Source organism: Astatotilapia calliptera, chromosome 3 (assembly GCF_964374335.1).
Source record: "Astatotilapia calliptera chromosome 3, fAstCal68.1, whole genome shotgun sequence".
Classification (NCBI taxonomy): domain Eukaryota; kingdom Metazoa; phylum Chordata; class Actinopteri; order Cichliformes; family Cichlidae; genus Astatotilapia; species Astatotilapia calliptera.
The window spans coordinates 30,004,144-30,018,840 of NC_137424.1; the positions used below are offsets into that span (position 1 = coordinate 30,004,144).

At 41.0% G+C, this 14,697-nt stretch overlaps 1 long non-coding RNA gene across 1 annotated transcript; it reads right to left on the bottom strand.

Moving 5' to 3' along the window:
- Positions 1-10,605: 10,605 nt before the first annotated feature.
- LOC113011719 (uncharacterized) lies at positions 10,606-11,734 on the bottom strand. The gene is made up of 4 exons (XR_013906948.1): positions 11,402-11,734; positions 11,156-11,266; positions 10,969-11,003; positions 10,606-10,873 (listed from the first exon to the last, which is right to left on the bottom strand). It is a non-coding gene; the product is annotated as an uncharacterized LOC113011719 (long non-coding RNA).
- Positions 11,735-14,697: the final 2,963 nt, after the last annotated feature.

Consider the following 14,697-nt stretch of genomic DNA (forward strand, 5'->3'; position numbering starts at 1 on the left):
GGTTTGCAAAGAAAACCTAACCTTAACCTTTACCTCAACAACACAACCTCAAGCAGACAGTTGATGCAGAAAACCGCTGCTATAATGAAGACTGAACCGATATGTATTCATAGGGCAACCTTTAGAAACGCTGTACCTGTAAACCTCATTTGCAGTGAAACTGTCGCTGTTGCTGAAGAATATAAATTGAGCTACCACAACACCACAAAGTATTTAAACCTCAAAGCGTCATATCCTGAACAGTCAGAGACCCATCAGAGAAAAAAAAATGATGCTTTGAAACTTAACTGAACTTTAACTGAACAAGAGAGGGAAAATAACCACGTCTCAGCAGGCTGCCTGGGTTTTCTCCAAGCACAACAAGCCATATACTGGCCTTGACGAGGCAGCTGTTTGAAGTGAACTGATTGACATCCAGGCCACTAGTGACATGAAGGCTGCTCTCCAGAGATGTTCTGGTTCAGAATGACCAAGAGACCTGGACTCCACTATCGGCTATCGGAAAGCTTGAGCACCGTTGGGTGGCTTGTCCCCAAGAGTATGATACACGTTGGCCATGTATGTGCTCACCATGTTTGGCTCAACATACACCTGTGAAGCTGCGTTCTCAAAAATTAACTTTATAAAATGCATTACAGGAATAGACTGTCAAGCCAGTCTTTGTCTATCTGTCACTCTCCTTTGGAGATGCCTTTGTGCAACCCGCCTCATCGCTCAGCCTCCATCTTCATCTCTACCACCACCAGCGTCTAGACTCTGAGAGGTCCGACTCTAATACTTATCACCGCTGGGGTTCTGTTGTGCTGAGACGGGCTGTTGGACTCTAACCGCCAAAATTTAAAATTCTGGACATCAGTAAAAGCATGTTGCTTTCATTCTAATGATCTGTTCTTATTGAACTGCTTTCAGGGCTACAGTCAAACAAAGCCTGATCCACCGCTGCTTCCTTATTAAGCTGCCCAAATGAAATCATCAGAGCAAGTGTGTTATTGCCACCAGGTGTGCGAGCCTGAAGGCGGGAAACTCCTCTGGTCCTGACAAATTGGCTGATAGTGATCACCTGCTGAGGCCATGTGTCCTGAGGTGACCTATCAGCTGTTAATGGACCTATTAAAAGGGAGCTGGCTGAGTACTAATGCCAGTGTGAAAAAGAGGGACCTCCTGCCTGATTGTGAAGTGTGGCGACTCATTTGGAGACTGACCAGTCAGTAGTGATGGCCAAATGAAGCTTTCCGAAGCACTGAAGCTTGTATTGAAAAACGGTTCATTACTCGAAGCTTTTCAACACAGTCCTCTCCGGTGACATCTGGTGGTGAAAATTTTGAAGAGCAGCTTGAATCTGCAAAATAAAACGGACTGCTCAATTATCACTGCTCACTCAAGAGTGGAGTTCTCTCTGATATTGGGCCACCGTTCCGTTGCTTTGAACATGTAATTGGTTTTGTTTTCTCGATTGGGGGGCTGAAAAAAATGTAATGCGTATTTGCGTAATACATTTTGATCAATAAACTTTCCCTATTTAAACATGCACTATGGTGGCCTTTCTTTGCTCATAACTCCTTGATGTTGGTAAATACAATAAGTGAGCAATATATATAATATACATATGATAATGCACAGCACATTATGGAGTATGCCCCTGCTGTGAAGTCCTGCCTCCATCTACTTGTCGTTTAATCACTGGACAGCTGGACAGGTTCATACAAAATATTAGATTAGGCCAATTGTCCTATACATATTTTTGACCTAGGGGTGGGATTGATTGTGAACTGGAAAGGGAAAATGCTTAGGAAGCTGAGTAGGGCTGCATCGTCACTGATTTGTAGAATCATTTTGATTCGATACAGGATCCGATTCAATTTGATTGGAATCTGGAAAGTTTTGCCTCAGTCAGAAATATTACAAGTCTGATCATTTAACAGTATATATCCATAATTTCGTATCTATTAAAAGAAAGCTGACACATGTGAGACTTAATTAGAGATGTAAACAGAGAGTTATGAAACCTGCAGCTGCAGAAGCCAGCGAAAAAAAAAGAGGCAAACACAGCGCGGACCTGACGACACATCAAAATCTGACTCTGACGCGTCGGGTCCGCGCTCTGTGTTCACGTTTGTATGCAGAATCCGTAAACCTGCTCCCAGTTACTGTTTTAGCTGCATGGTGTTTGACGACATGTTTGTGAGGTTTAACCTGAGATGCTGGCGTTTCAGGCATAATAACGTTAATTTACAAATCGACACAGGATTTTAATGAATCAATATCACTTTATTCAATTTAGCATGGATTGTAATCAGAAAAGCGATAATCAAAACCCACCCCTAATCAAGAACTTGCAAAGTAAAAACATGATCAATGTAAGGTAGCCCTTTTGTTATTTACATTTAAAAAGAGGATTAGTGTTACTGTGCGCTGGCTCAGTCTGTTTCTTTTCTTAGAAATAGTTTCTCCTGCCCTGGAGAAAATCCACTTGCATGGAACAGAAGAGGCTGTGGAGTGCAGGAACTACACTGCAAGTTGGTAGATATGCAGGTATTCCTGGGTCCTGCAGACTATCACCTAAAAACAATAAACAAAATGATTTTCTAAACTGTGTAGCAATGTCATGTACGTATAGTGTCAAATACATTTTTGTAGTCTTCATCAGCTTTAATTCACATGGAAGTGTTCCTACAGTCATATGCTGTAATGATATTTCCATTATGAAAACATGATTTTGGACATTTCAAGTTTTTCACTTCGGCAGATAAAATGAATTGAGCAAAATCAACTCAAAATATTCCCACACGCCAGAACGTCCTCTCTTCCTCGCTGGCTCCATATCTGTCAGTGGAATGATCACCTCGTCGCTATCTGTCACCATCAACACACTCCACGAATCCCGTGGATGATTCACTTCCTTATATCTGTTTGAATCAGGTACCGAAGCAGTTACGTGCGTAATGAAGCTTCGGACGTCACTGGTCACGTGACTTTTGCCAAACGAAGCAAGCCTCGACACAGTGCTTCTGAACCAGTGTGTTGTTTTTTTCGACACACGCTCCGGAGCGTCAGCTTCAAGCGGGCCATCACTACCAGTCAGTGTAACGTGGCAACCCAGTCCTGACAGTAGGAGACAATGCGTGTGATTGACGGCACGGCAGAAGTACATCTGTGAGTAGTGTCTCCACTGTTGTTCACCAGGTGCAGCTGTGCTGGGAGAGGGTCGCCACAGCTATTAGCCATGCCAGCTTCCGGGATGATGCTTCTGGCCAATATTTGTTTACTTGCAGGGCGATGCCACGAGGGGAGCCGCAGTGGCATAGAGCGACAGACTCCAGTGCAGAGTGTGAGCTGGGCTGGGATGTGACGAGCCCAGTGGAGGGACGATTCGATTCAGTTTTATTTATAGAGCCAAATCACAACAATGTAGAAAAGCATTTGATCAGTGTAGTGAGGAAAAAATCACTAAACAAATACGTGAGGTGAAAGATCAAGTCCATTATTATTCACCTTAATTGGAAAATCTTAATTTAAGGGTAAGTTAGGCTTGGTTAGAGAGACAGATAAACATAATTTAAGCGGCAAACTTCCTTGTAGACTTTCAGCAAATGATGAATTGCTTGTTATGGGATCTCTGTTTGTCTGAAGAATGGGTCCCAACCTGCAGAACTTGAAACACTTTTCAGAAACGCAACAATGTGCTGTGTATTAAGAGTTGTAGCTCATTGATTTCTGTCATTTGGTCTTTTCTTTCTTTTTTTTTTTTCCCCTCCCCAAGTCTTGTTGTCCAACTGATCCTGGTGGATGCAACACCTTCCTGTCCATCACTGAGTACTTAATGTTCCTCTGCAATGCTCACAGGATTGACCGTTCCTCCCTGTCAATGAAGTGCACAACCTGATCACTGAAAGAGTGGCTAGTCCTCTGTTGGTGTAAATAGACTGCAGAGTCCCGGCCTGAGGAGGCAGCTCTTATTTGTCGTGTCATCTGCTTAGCCAGGGGTTGTTTGGTTTCCCCAATCTACACGTTTATGGCAATGGTCCTTGCACCTTGTGTACTGTACTACTGTTTGTGCTGGGGAACCTGGTCCTTGGAAGGCAATATGTCTGTGAAGGTTCTGCACTCTCCACCAATTGCTCTTAGAACTGAAAAGAAGTTTCTCAGATGAGAGGTGACATCTTCAAGAAACCTAAAGATGTCCAGACACTTTTCTTTCCAAGTTCCTTAGACTGGTCTTTGGAGTGGACCAAGTTTTGGAGTAGTGCGTTTTATGGTTTGAAAGCCGCAGAAACAGTGTTTCAAGAAAACGCATCTCAGATACTCCTACTGAACACAAGATCCTCAAAAAATGCAAGGGTTCTGCTCTTGGTGAATGTGTTGTTGTTCATGAACTACGCTTTCTTTTAGTCATGAGGAATAATTTTCCAGCCTTCCTGAATGATATTCAGAACTCTTCTTTGGATGTTTACCATCTTTTGTACCCACACTTCTTCAACAATGTTAAACTTGGGGAGGCCAAATGATGATGTTGCAGTTTGTGTTTGTTTGTTTTTTAAATCCAGACATGCTTTTACTGCATCAGCAGTGTGTTTGGGACCATTATCATATGTTTGGCAACTGCTTTATTTTTGAGGATAAATAAATGTGCCAGTCAAACACTTTTCAGATTGTATCACGTGGCAGATCACTTTGTGAACTGGTGCCAGCAGAGCTACCTCCAGATCAACACTAGAAAAACCAAGGAGCTGGTGGTAGACTTCCGCAGGCACAAACATCCTCCACTGCAACCACTAAACATCCAAGGCATGGACATTGAGAGTGTGGATAGCTGCAGGTGGTTCAGGTCTTTTGGAGTGAAAGGCCCACACCTGAAGACCTTCTATGACTCCGTGGTGGCCTCAGCCATATTTCATGGTGTGGTCTGCTGGGCAGCAGCATCTTTGCTGGGGACAGGAAGAGACTGAACAAGCTGATCCGGAGGGCCAACTCTAAGAGCCCCCTGGAGCCAGTATAGGTTGTGAGTGACAGGATGATGGTGGCTAAGCTGTCATCCCCATTGGACAATATCTCCCACCCCATGCAGGAGACTCTGACAGCACTGAGCAGCTCTTTCAGTGGCTGCGGCACCCACGATGTGAGACGGAGTGATTCCACAAGTCTTTCCTTCCAACTGCTGTCAGACTCTACAACACCTTGCAGACGACTACACATGTGCAGACACACACAGACATCAATACACCAGGGTCACCCTGACAGCACTGGACAGCTCCTTCGGTAACACATTGCTGCACCCACAGTATGCGAGGGAGAGAGTTCGGAAGTCTTTCCTTACAGCTTCTCTAAAATGTACAACAGCAGTGAATGCACACATGTCAAAACACACATGTGCAGACACTAAGGTCCGTACATATTTTTGCAATATTCAATTTTAGACTTGGCATGTTTTCTTTTGTCCTTCACTTGTCCAGTTTCCTCAAATTTTTAAGGAGACACTGCACATCATGCTGTGTTATACTAGTTTTTTTTTGCTCAACCTCTTCGGGAATCACCTTGTTGGTGCAAAAATACAATTGTGTGTTATCTTAGGCATTTTTCACAGTTTCAAATAAAGTATCACAAGATAAATTGTAAAATTGGTTCTTGAAACGCTGTAGGTTAGAGTGGCCATAAAAAAATCTGCACAGTCTTATTTGAAATGTATCTGCCACCCAACAGTAGTGGTTAAGATAATCACAACATGAATATCTGACAGCTAGATGCAAATGTCCACGTTTGGGCAGTTCATTTCATCTTTCACATCTTTCATCTGTCACAAGTAATTAGATGCTACGGTTAATACTACATAAATTAGAATGAATCAATAGTGCTTGGCCAGTTTGGGTCATAATAACTGGGCCATACAAGCAAACATAGATACATGGAAAAGTAAACTAAACAGGATTACCCCCATAAAATGGTCTGGAGATGCTGTAGCAACACCTATACTGCTACCAGTAAAGAAAGGACACTAGCAAAAAGCAAAACTAGACAAAAATTAGTCCAGAGGGACAAGGAGAAGGGGACAGCCTGCAGCCACTACCTGCAAATCCATTCCCTTTTTACTGGTTGTGTTGTCTTATCCATTTACATCAAAAGAGATCAAATTGATTCACAATTATTTATGCTTCCCATATCGACAGAATGATATCCCTGAGGTTTAAAAGTGCATGTTGAATCACTGCACAAAAGCTTACAATTTGTTAAAATGATACATATTGCAAGCCTTGCAAATCTAAAGAAAAAAAAACCCGAAACTTTGCTATACATTTGAACTCTTACTGTTAATGGGAACCATCGTAACGCTAATGTACCTGATCTGTTCAGTCTGTATCAAGTAGTGAATACTTCCTGTCAGCCTGTGCAGAGTGTTTTCACAAGTTCTAAAGGCGCTCGTATTTGTCATGACTATGTATAGACGTCAAGCAACCACTGACTCTGTTGTGGTTAACGGTCAGCAGTTGCACAGCTTTGAGAAGATGGGCATGAAAAACAAGTTGTGAACTTGTCATTATCAAATTATTACTCTTTTAGAATTTAGCGGAGGCCTTTTCTAGGCATGTCAAATATATTTCTATGCAGCATCGATATGATTTCATTAATTTTTTTATTTATTCTCACAACCCCCTATTATTTATTAGGAAACAGGTACATGAGTTCCTCTGCCTTTACTAACATAGTAAGATGCAGTGAAGCTATATGAAACACGAGAAGATTTAAGATGAAAGGCCTTTATATTTGTACTGATATTTAAGATTGATTACAGATAAAAGAATTCTGAGAATAAGACCAAAATAACTGTACAAATGCTCACTGTATCATAACACTGTCCCATCTTTCTGTGCCATGATATTCATCTAGAATTATTAATACCGAAGGAGGAGGAAGAAACCTATAAAGAAGAACAGCCACCAGCCAGAAAGCTCAGTTACTTTCTGAGTCTATCGAGCAGAGGAATAACATTTGTGTCCACTGATGCAGGGCTGTGGTGACTTTCTGTGTCTGGCCAAAATGTCACAGCTCCATTGTGCCGGAGTCCTGAGCTCTGCCTCTGTCGATACAAGAACTGTCAGTCTCACAGCTGAGTAGAAAAGTAAACAACCATTAACTGATAAATAGTGAAAGACACAAAACTAAAAACTTCACCTGTTGTTTCAGATTGTCTTCTCCAGTGTGAGCTACGGCAAAAAATATAATTCAAAAATAAATTTTCTAATGTTAAAAATATTTGCATTATAGGATTAAAAAACAACAACAAAAACCTGGTAATAACTGGTAACAAAGAGGCCTTACAGTGGGAAGCAGGCGCTTCCCACTGTAAGGCCTCTTTGCTCACCTGTTTGAATGGGAGATTAGGGTAATGCTTTAACAGATGCTGTAGATTTTATATCGCACCTTCTCTGAGGCCTAAGGCAAACTGATCACGCATGTGCAGGTCAGCACACCAAGGGTCTTGTGGCTCCGTTATCTGCAGGCGGTGACTTCTCTGGAACGTAAAGTAAACTTTCTAATAGGCTCTTCTGGCCTTTGTCTGCAATTGTAAAACATGGCATGCAAGGTACCCACAGCCGTTTTATCCCCATACGGTTTTGCACTCAGCAGAAAATCACACTGCTGTACTACAGACCACTTTTGAGACCATGTTAACAGTTTTGGATAATTCATCTGTCATATTGATCACTTTAAGGCAGGTGGTTTCATATACTGGCCACAATCCTGTTGACAATGCTAAAGGGGCCACAAAAAATGGCATCATCACAGGAAATGAATACGTTCTAAATAGTGAATTGTGGAAAACCACCACATTCAAAGTGAAACTAGTACATACAAGATTTTCCTCTGAAGCAGACTAGTGGCTGCAGACACAGATCTGGCCTGCAATCCAAGGTCCAAAGCCACCATGGTCAAAATTGTTAGCCTGGTTAAAAACAGGAAAAGGTGGTCACTGAGAAAACACAGCCAAGCACATGTCAATATTGCTCTTCCTCACCAAGTCTTGAACAGTTTCCTCTCATCGGTTACCTCTAATTTCGGAGTAGGCTTTTCCTCTGTGAACTCCCAGAATATGCAGGTCCAGCACACCAACAGTCTCCAATCCAGTCTTTTTTTTTATCACAACAAATCCATATAAATAATAATTGAAACAAATCCTCCACCCACTGTCATTTGATCACTTTAACGCAAAACCCTGCAGGCCTGGAGGGTTTTGCTCTAAAATGCTCACCTCTCTGTGACAAAGTGGTTAGGCATGAACTCATTTACCACTTATCCCTTAACCATATTGATAATTTCTTTCCTTGTTATTTTACAGTCAGCCATAATGCTTTAATTTAGACATTGCTGCTGTAACTTTGCTTAACACACACTATCCCGGGTTTTGTTTGTGGTAGCAGTAGTTACATCCATTACATCCATGCATGTGTTTTTTTAACCATGTTTGTCCATGTTGTTTATTCAGGTCCTATATTTAAGACAGGTATATGGGAAGAGCCGCCCCAGTACTTTGTGTTTATATAGGGTTATGAGGTCAACTTCATGCATGATCTTATTCCTGTTCTTTGTTTAGAATTGTATTGTTTGGTCTGACATTTGTTTCAATGGTAGAGACTAACGAGGTCAGGTGTATAAAGCAAGTGGGATTTTTGCATACCAGGTTAATTGTTTTATGGTAGAATGGAGATGCCAGAAATAAAGGATACTTAAAAGAACTTAAATGGTCTGCTGATGCTATTTACTTATCACCTTCCTTGCTGTTTAAGTTATGCTACCTCACACGCTCTCACTGGAGTCAAAAATTTCAACCATCTTCCCCACTATAACTGTGTCCTACAGAAAAATCCCCTTCCTTCCTGTTTTCTCTCCCCTTTATAGAGAAGGATTCAAATCATTACCAGTCAGCTACTCCCTGTACTCAACTCCAAATAGGTGGCAGTTGGACGAGAGTGGAATCTCCACTCCCCACAAAACACTAAAACACCAAAGCATGCAATAACTAAAATGGAAAATCACTGAATCACTGCACAAAAGCTTACAATTTGTTAAAATGATACATATTGCAACCCTTGCAAATCTAAAGAAATGAAAAGTTATACATTTGAACTTTTACTGTTAATGGGAACCACCAGTGCATAACGCTAATGTCCCTGATCTGTTTAGTCTGTGAAAACACTCTGCACAGTCTGACAGGAAGTATTCACTACTTGATACAGAGTCAGCTCTGTTGTGGTTAACGGTCAGCAGTTGCACGGCTTTGACAAGATGAGAATGAAGAACGGCTGTTAACCTGTCATTATCAACTTATTATTCTTTTGGCATTTAGCAGATGACTTAATTATTTATTTTTATCTTTTATGCTCTGCCTTTACTAACATTGTAAGATGTTGTGAAGCTATATGAGACATGAGAAGATTTAAGATGATGAAAGGCCTTTATATTTGTACTGATATTTAAGATTGATTACAGATAAAAGAATTCTGAGAATAAGACCAAAATAACTGTACAAATGCTCACTGTATCATAACACTGTCCCATTTTTCTGTGCCATGATATCGATATAGAATTGTTAATACCGAATTAAAGCCAAATGGCAACATCCAGGACTAAAATAAAACTTTGCCTGCTTAGAAGTGCAGTACCTCCAATGGCCACCTGAGGCTGGCACCAAAAATAAAAAACACAAACACTGTAGCGGCAACCTTCGGTCCTTCTTTGCCGCTTCTGCAGGACTTAAGTTTCTGACTCGTGCTCTTGTTGAATCGCTTGTATGCCTTTCGGTAGCAAAAACAAGGCGCTTGTAAAAAAGGAAAAAACATTTATTCTCCATACAAACTGAAAAATACAAACAAAGGCCTCTGGTGGGAGCTCCGTTTACATTCCTTTTATGTTACAACGAAAGCACAATAAACGGTGCCGGTTAGAAAACTGTTGCTCCGGGTCCTGCTTACTTGACTAACCTTTCATCCCCCCTCGTGCTTAACACACCCCCTTTACGACACCTACCAACACTTTACAACAACACAAAAGACTAACAAAGCAGGATCAATTTATGAAGCACGGTATATTACACTATAACATAAAATAATGAAAATTATAATTAGAAATTCAAATTAAAGATCACAGCAAAATGTTGGCTGAACTGCTCCAACAAACACTAAAAACCATACTTACAAAAAACATATGGCTCGACAAAATACCTTCATAACCTCTTGATATTATATTGCATAATATGAAGCAGACAGAAATACATTCATTCCTGTTACCTTTGTTCAAATTATTTCCTCTTGCACTGATAATTCTGAGTGATTGATACGTTTTTGATTAGTGGCTGACACTAATATCAATTCAATTCATACAGCCGCACATCTCAACAGCAGTTGCCTCGAGGTGCTTTCTGCTGTAAGGTAAAGACCCTACAATAATACAGAGAAAACCCCAACAATTACATGATCCCAAGTACTCGGCAACAGTGGGAAGGAAAAACTCCCTTTTAGCAAGAAGAAACCTCCAAAGAGGAAAAGGCATCTGCCACAACCAGTTGAGGTGAGGGGAGGAAGATAGGACAAAAAACACAATAAAGATTGTGGAGGCTAAAATGTTTTGACATATGACATATAGACCACTTATAACAGTAACACAGGACACCAATAGGATTCATGTACATTTTCACTTGTGATTTCACAGCATGACAATATCCACCAAACAAACATCAGCAGATCAATAATGACGCCTCGGTTCCATGAAGTGCTCGGTAAATAACATCTGAGTCCACTTCTGTGGCTGATGCAGGCCTGTGAGGACTTTCTGTTTTTGGATGAAATGTCACAGCTGCATAGTGCAGGTGCTCTGAGCTCTGCCTCTGTGAATAAGAGAACTGTCAGTCTCACGGCTGAGTAAAAAACTAGCAACATTAACTGATAAAGAGTGTGAAGGACACAAAATGAAACACTTCACCTCTTCTTGTTGTAGATTCTTTCCTTTAGTGTGAACTACGGCAAAAAGTACAAACAATTTATGAGGTTGGTTGAATTATAATGTTAAAAATATTCCTGTTGGGGGATTTTTAAAATAGAAAATAGTTGTTGTTCCTTTTTAAGTGTAATCATAAAAGACATGTAAAAATCTGTTACAATAAAAATACCTTTCTGAAGCTTTTTGATTTTAACAGCCAGACAAACGATGACTGTGATGAGGAAAACAGTCAGAACACCGAGGATCACACTCATCACATTTGGTAATCCGATAAAAGTGTCTGTGACAAAGATTATAATAAATGAAATGACAGCAGCTGCAGTTTATTAAATGTGTGGTTCAGAATCTAACATCTTAAACTTTGACTCTTATTTTCATGAAATTCAATAAAACCAAATGAAGAGGTCATTCTTACCTTGGACCACTAAATCTGTTGCTTCAACAATAACCGGACTGCGGTCTATTTTAAATCCACAGAAATAAAGTCCAGAGTCCAATAAATCCACTTGTTTAATTTTGAGAAACACAGTGGATAAATTAGTGCTCATTTCAAATTTTCCATTTTGAAATCCAGTGCAGAATGAAGCAGGTTCATGAGGTTCGAACATGGAGGCGATACAGGTGAGTTTGGCTCTCTTGGTCACTCTGAACCAGATTATTTTTGTGGGAGAACTGGAAAAGTTGGAGCACAGCAGCGTGACTTCTTTTCCAGACTGAACCTCCACAGGTTGTGATACAGGGATCCAACCTGAAAAACAAAAGAAAATAAATAAACACAAACATTAAAGCAACAGAATCTTAATCAACAGAATCAGCTGGTTCTGTGGAGTAAATGAGTTGCTGTACTTACTGAGGCTGCAGACAAGTAAAAGTGTTAGAGAGTCAAAGTTCCTCATTGTGCACACGATGTCCCTGAAATGGTGCTCTACAAGTTCATATAGGGTGGTCTGAAGAGGTGTGGTTTTTAGTATCTGTATGTGCTGTACAATACATCTGTGAAAGAATAATCACGCCCCCCAGAAAGTTTAACCCTAACAGTGAACCAAGAGACAAAGATTGTGATTGTTCGCATGTAGACTCTCAAACCACTGTTGAAATATTTTATCACATCTGCTCATTAAAAACAAACCTCTCAGAGAGTCCCAGTACAACTTCACATTAACGCTCTTGGAACTGGGGTTACAGATGACCTTGAAGGATACAGCAACCAAAGCGATCCTGACAGGCTTGAGGTTTTGTCTGTCTCCCTCTGAAAGCCATCTCTCTAAGGCCTGATTTACATATTTCTGGAGGATCTTTGTGGCTGACCTTATTTTGTGATTGTTTCCTGGCATTTTATACCAGTCAATAGAAAAAAATAAAATGCTGCCACTTTTCCCCTCCTGGCTCCCAACTTTCAGTTTATTTTAGGGGTGTTACTCTGTCACTGCTATATTCAAAAACTGCAGTGAAGAAGTAGCCAAAAATGCACATGAAGTGTGGACAGTACTGAACACGCTGCAGGCTGCATCGACCTGGTGTGGATTTGTGGACTTGAATTGATGCTGCCTTCTGAAGTATAAATCCCCAGTAATTCTCGGGTGGAGCTGTGGGCAATCATTCCTTGTTCTTTTTTCTGAAGGTTGTTATTTCTCACCATGGTGGCAAGCAGGCCCCATCTGAAACATGCTAATGCTAGTGCTGTTTGCCAGTAACTTTGTCAGCCTCCTGGTGCTCCTGAGGATTTTCACAACCACTGCTAGCTATTCTTAACTAAACCTTCCAGCTGATTTCTGAACCTGAAAAGGAAAGTACTTCCCAGTAATTTACCTGCTTTGCCATTCTCCTGCATTGCACTCTGAGCAGCGGCATTTCGTCTGCTCGCCAGTTACTCCAGATTCTCTGATTAAAAAGCAAACAAGTAAGGCCTCAGAACCAAATCACAAATATTTCAAGAACTTTTTGAACTCACCTTGACCATTCGTAACATTTCTTCTCTGGAGGAGCTCTTTGTTTCATTCCTGTTGGGTAATAAATTTATTCAAGCCACTTCCCTCTTCCTATTAAACTCATTCTTTCTTGTAAATAAGAGAATAAGAGAGTTGCTCTGAGTGTTTTCTTAGTCCAATAAACATGACAGTCAGGTTTACACATTTCATTAGATTAGATTAGATAAACTTTATTAATCCCTCGGGTGGGCTCCTCTGGGAAATTCGGTTTCCAAATAGCACAGCACGTGTAGACCAGAGGATTTTTTTTGGACTGCATACAGTCCCACTGCAAACCTCGTCTCTCACAGTATCAGGAAGTCATCTGACTGGTCCCAAAGTCAGGGTTGTAAAAATCTGAGACTTCATCATAAAAACTCAGAATGTGAAATGACTGGAATCTACAGAAGATTTATAAAGGCACACTATTACAGTAAGCTCATTCTGACAGTACAGATCATCCTCAGACCCAGTTATCACAATAAATCCACATTATCATGAACGATATGCCAATATTCAGCAGTCTGGCAGGCAGGAAGTGGACCTGAATGGAGAATTTAAGAGGCTGAACAAACTTAAAAGGACAGAAAGAGACACAGACAATAAGCACTCACGAGATAACAAGGGGAAACAGGTGGGAGCACAGCTGAGGGAAGCTAGCATAATGACTCAAGGGGAAGTAAAACTAAACACAAACTAAGACAGGGCAACAGTCAGTAAAATAAAACAGTAAGTGAGACATAACTGAATGGAGAGATGAAACTGATTAACCGATAACTAAATGGGGAAACGTGAAAGACACCCACAGAGAGACAAAACCGAAGCAGCGACAAGAATGAATGAATAGAATAGAAAACAAAAGAGAATTAACAAAGCTGTAAGCAACTTTTATAATCAAACCCTTTTCTGGATTACTTACAACCCCCCTCTGTCTACATAGAAGTTAAACTGTGAGCTTCAGTTTAACAGTATTGTACTGTAAATGGTAAAATGGTAAATGGCCTGTATTTATATAGCGCTTTTCTAGTCCCTAAGGACCCCAAAGCGCTTTACATATCCAGTCATCCACCCATACATTCACACACTGGTGATGGTAAGCTACATTGTAGCCACAGCCACCCTGGGGCGCACTGACAGAGGCGAGGCTGCCGGACACTGGCGCCACCGGGCCCTCTGACCACCACCAGTAGGCAACAGGTGAAGTGTCTTGCCCAAGGACACAACGACCGAGACTGTCCAAGCTGGGGCTCGAACCGGCAACCTTCCGATTACAAGGCGAACTCCCAACTCTTGAGCCACGATCGCCCCTGTAGGGAGTAGTGTGTTGCTACAAATTGCATCTGTTCATTAATGTGAGACAATGAATATCAAATGGCTTGAATGGGACACTAGTGGAGAGGTCAGTCACTGTGGTGGTAGAATCAGCTCTCTGTGACACTTCTGTTTTCACTCTTTGACAGAAGGTCACTACTAATCATGTCATCAGAGCCCCTCTATTGCCTTTAAATTTAACTCATGCTGGTTATTGACATACTCATGAACTGCAAAGTTGACTGTGTGGAGTGAAGAAGAGGACCCAAGTTTAATAAGGCTGGTAAAACATTACAAAACAAAAGGCGAAGCTAAACAATAACCAAAAGTGGGAAAACTACACAGAAAACATGACACATCTTAAACATGAAAAACCCTTAAACGTGGCTACCTGGCATAAATACATGAAGACCTGGGACATGGCATGAAGTGG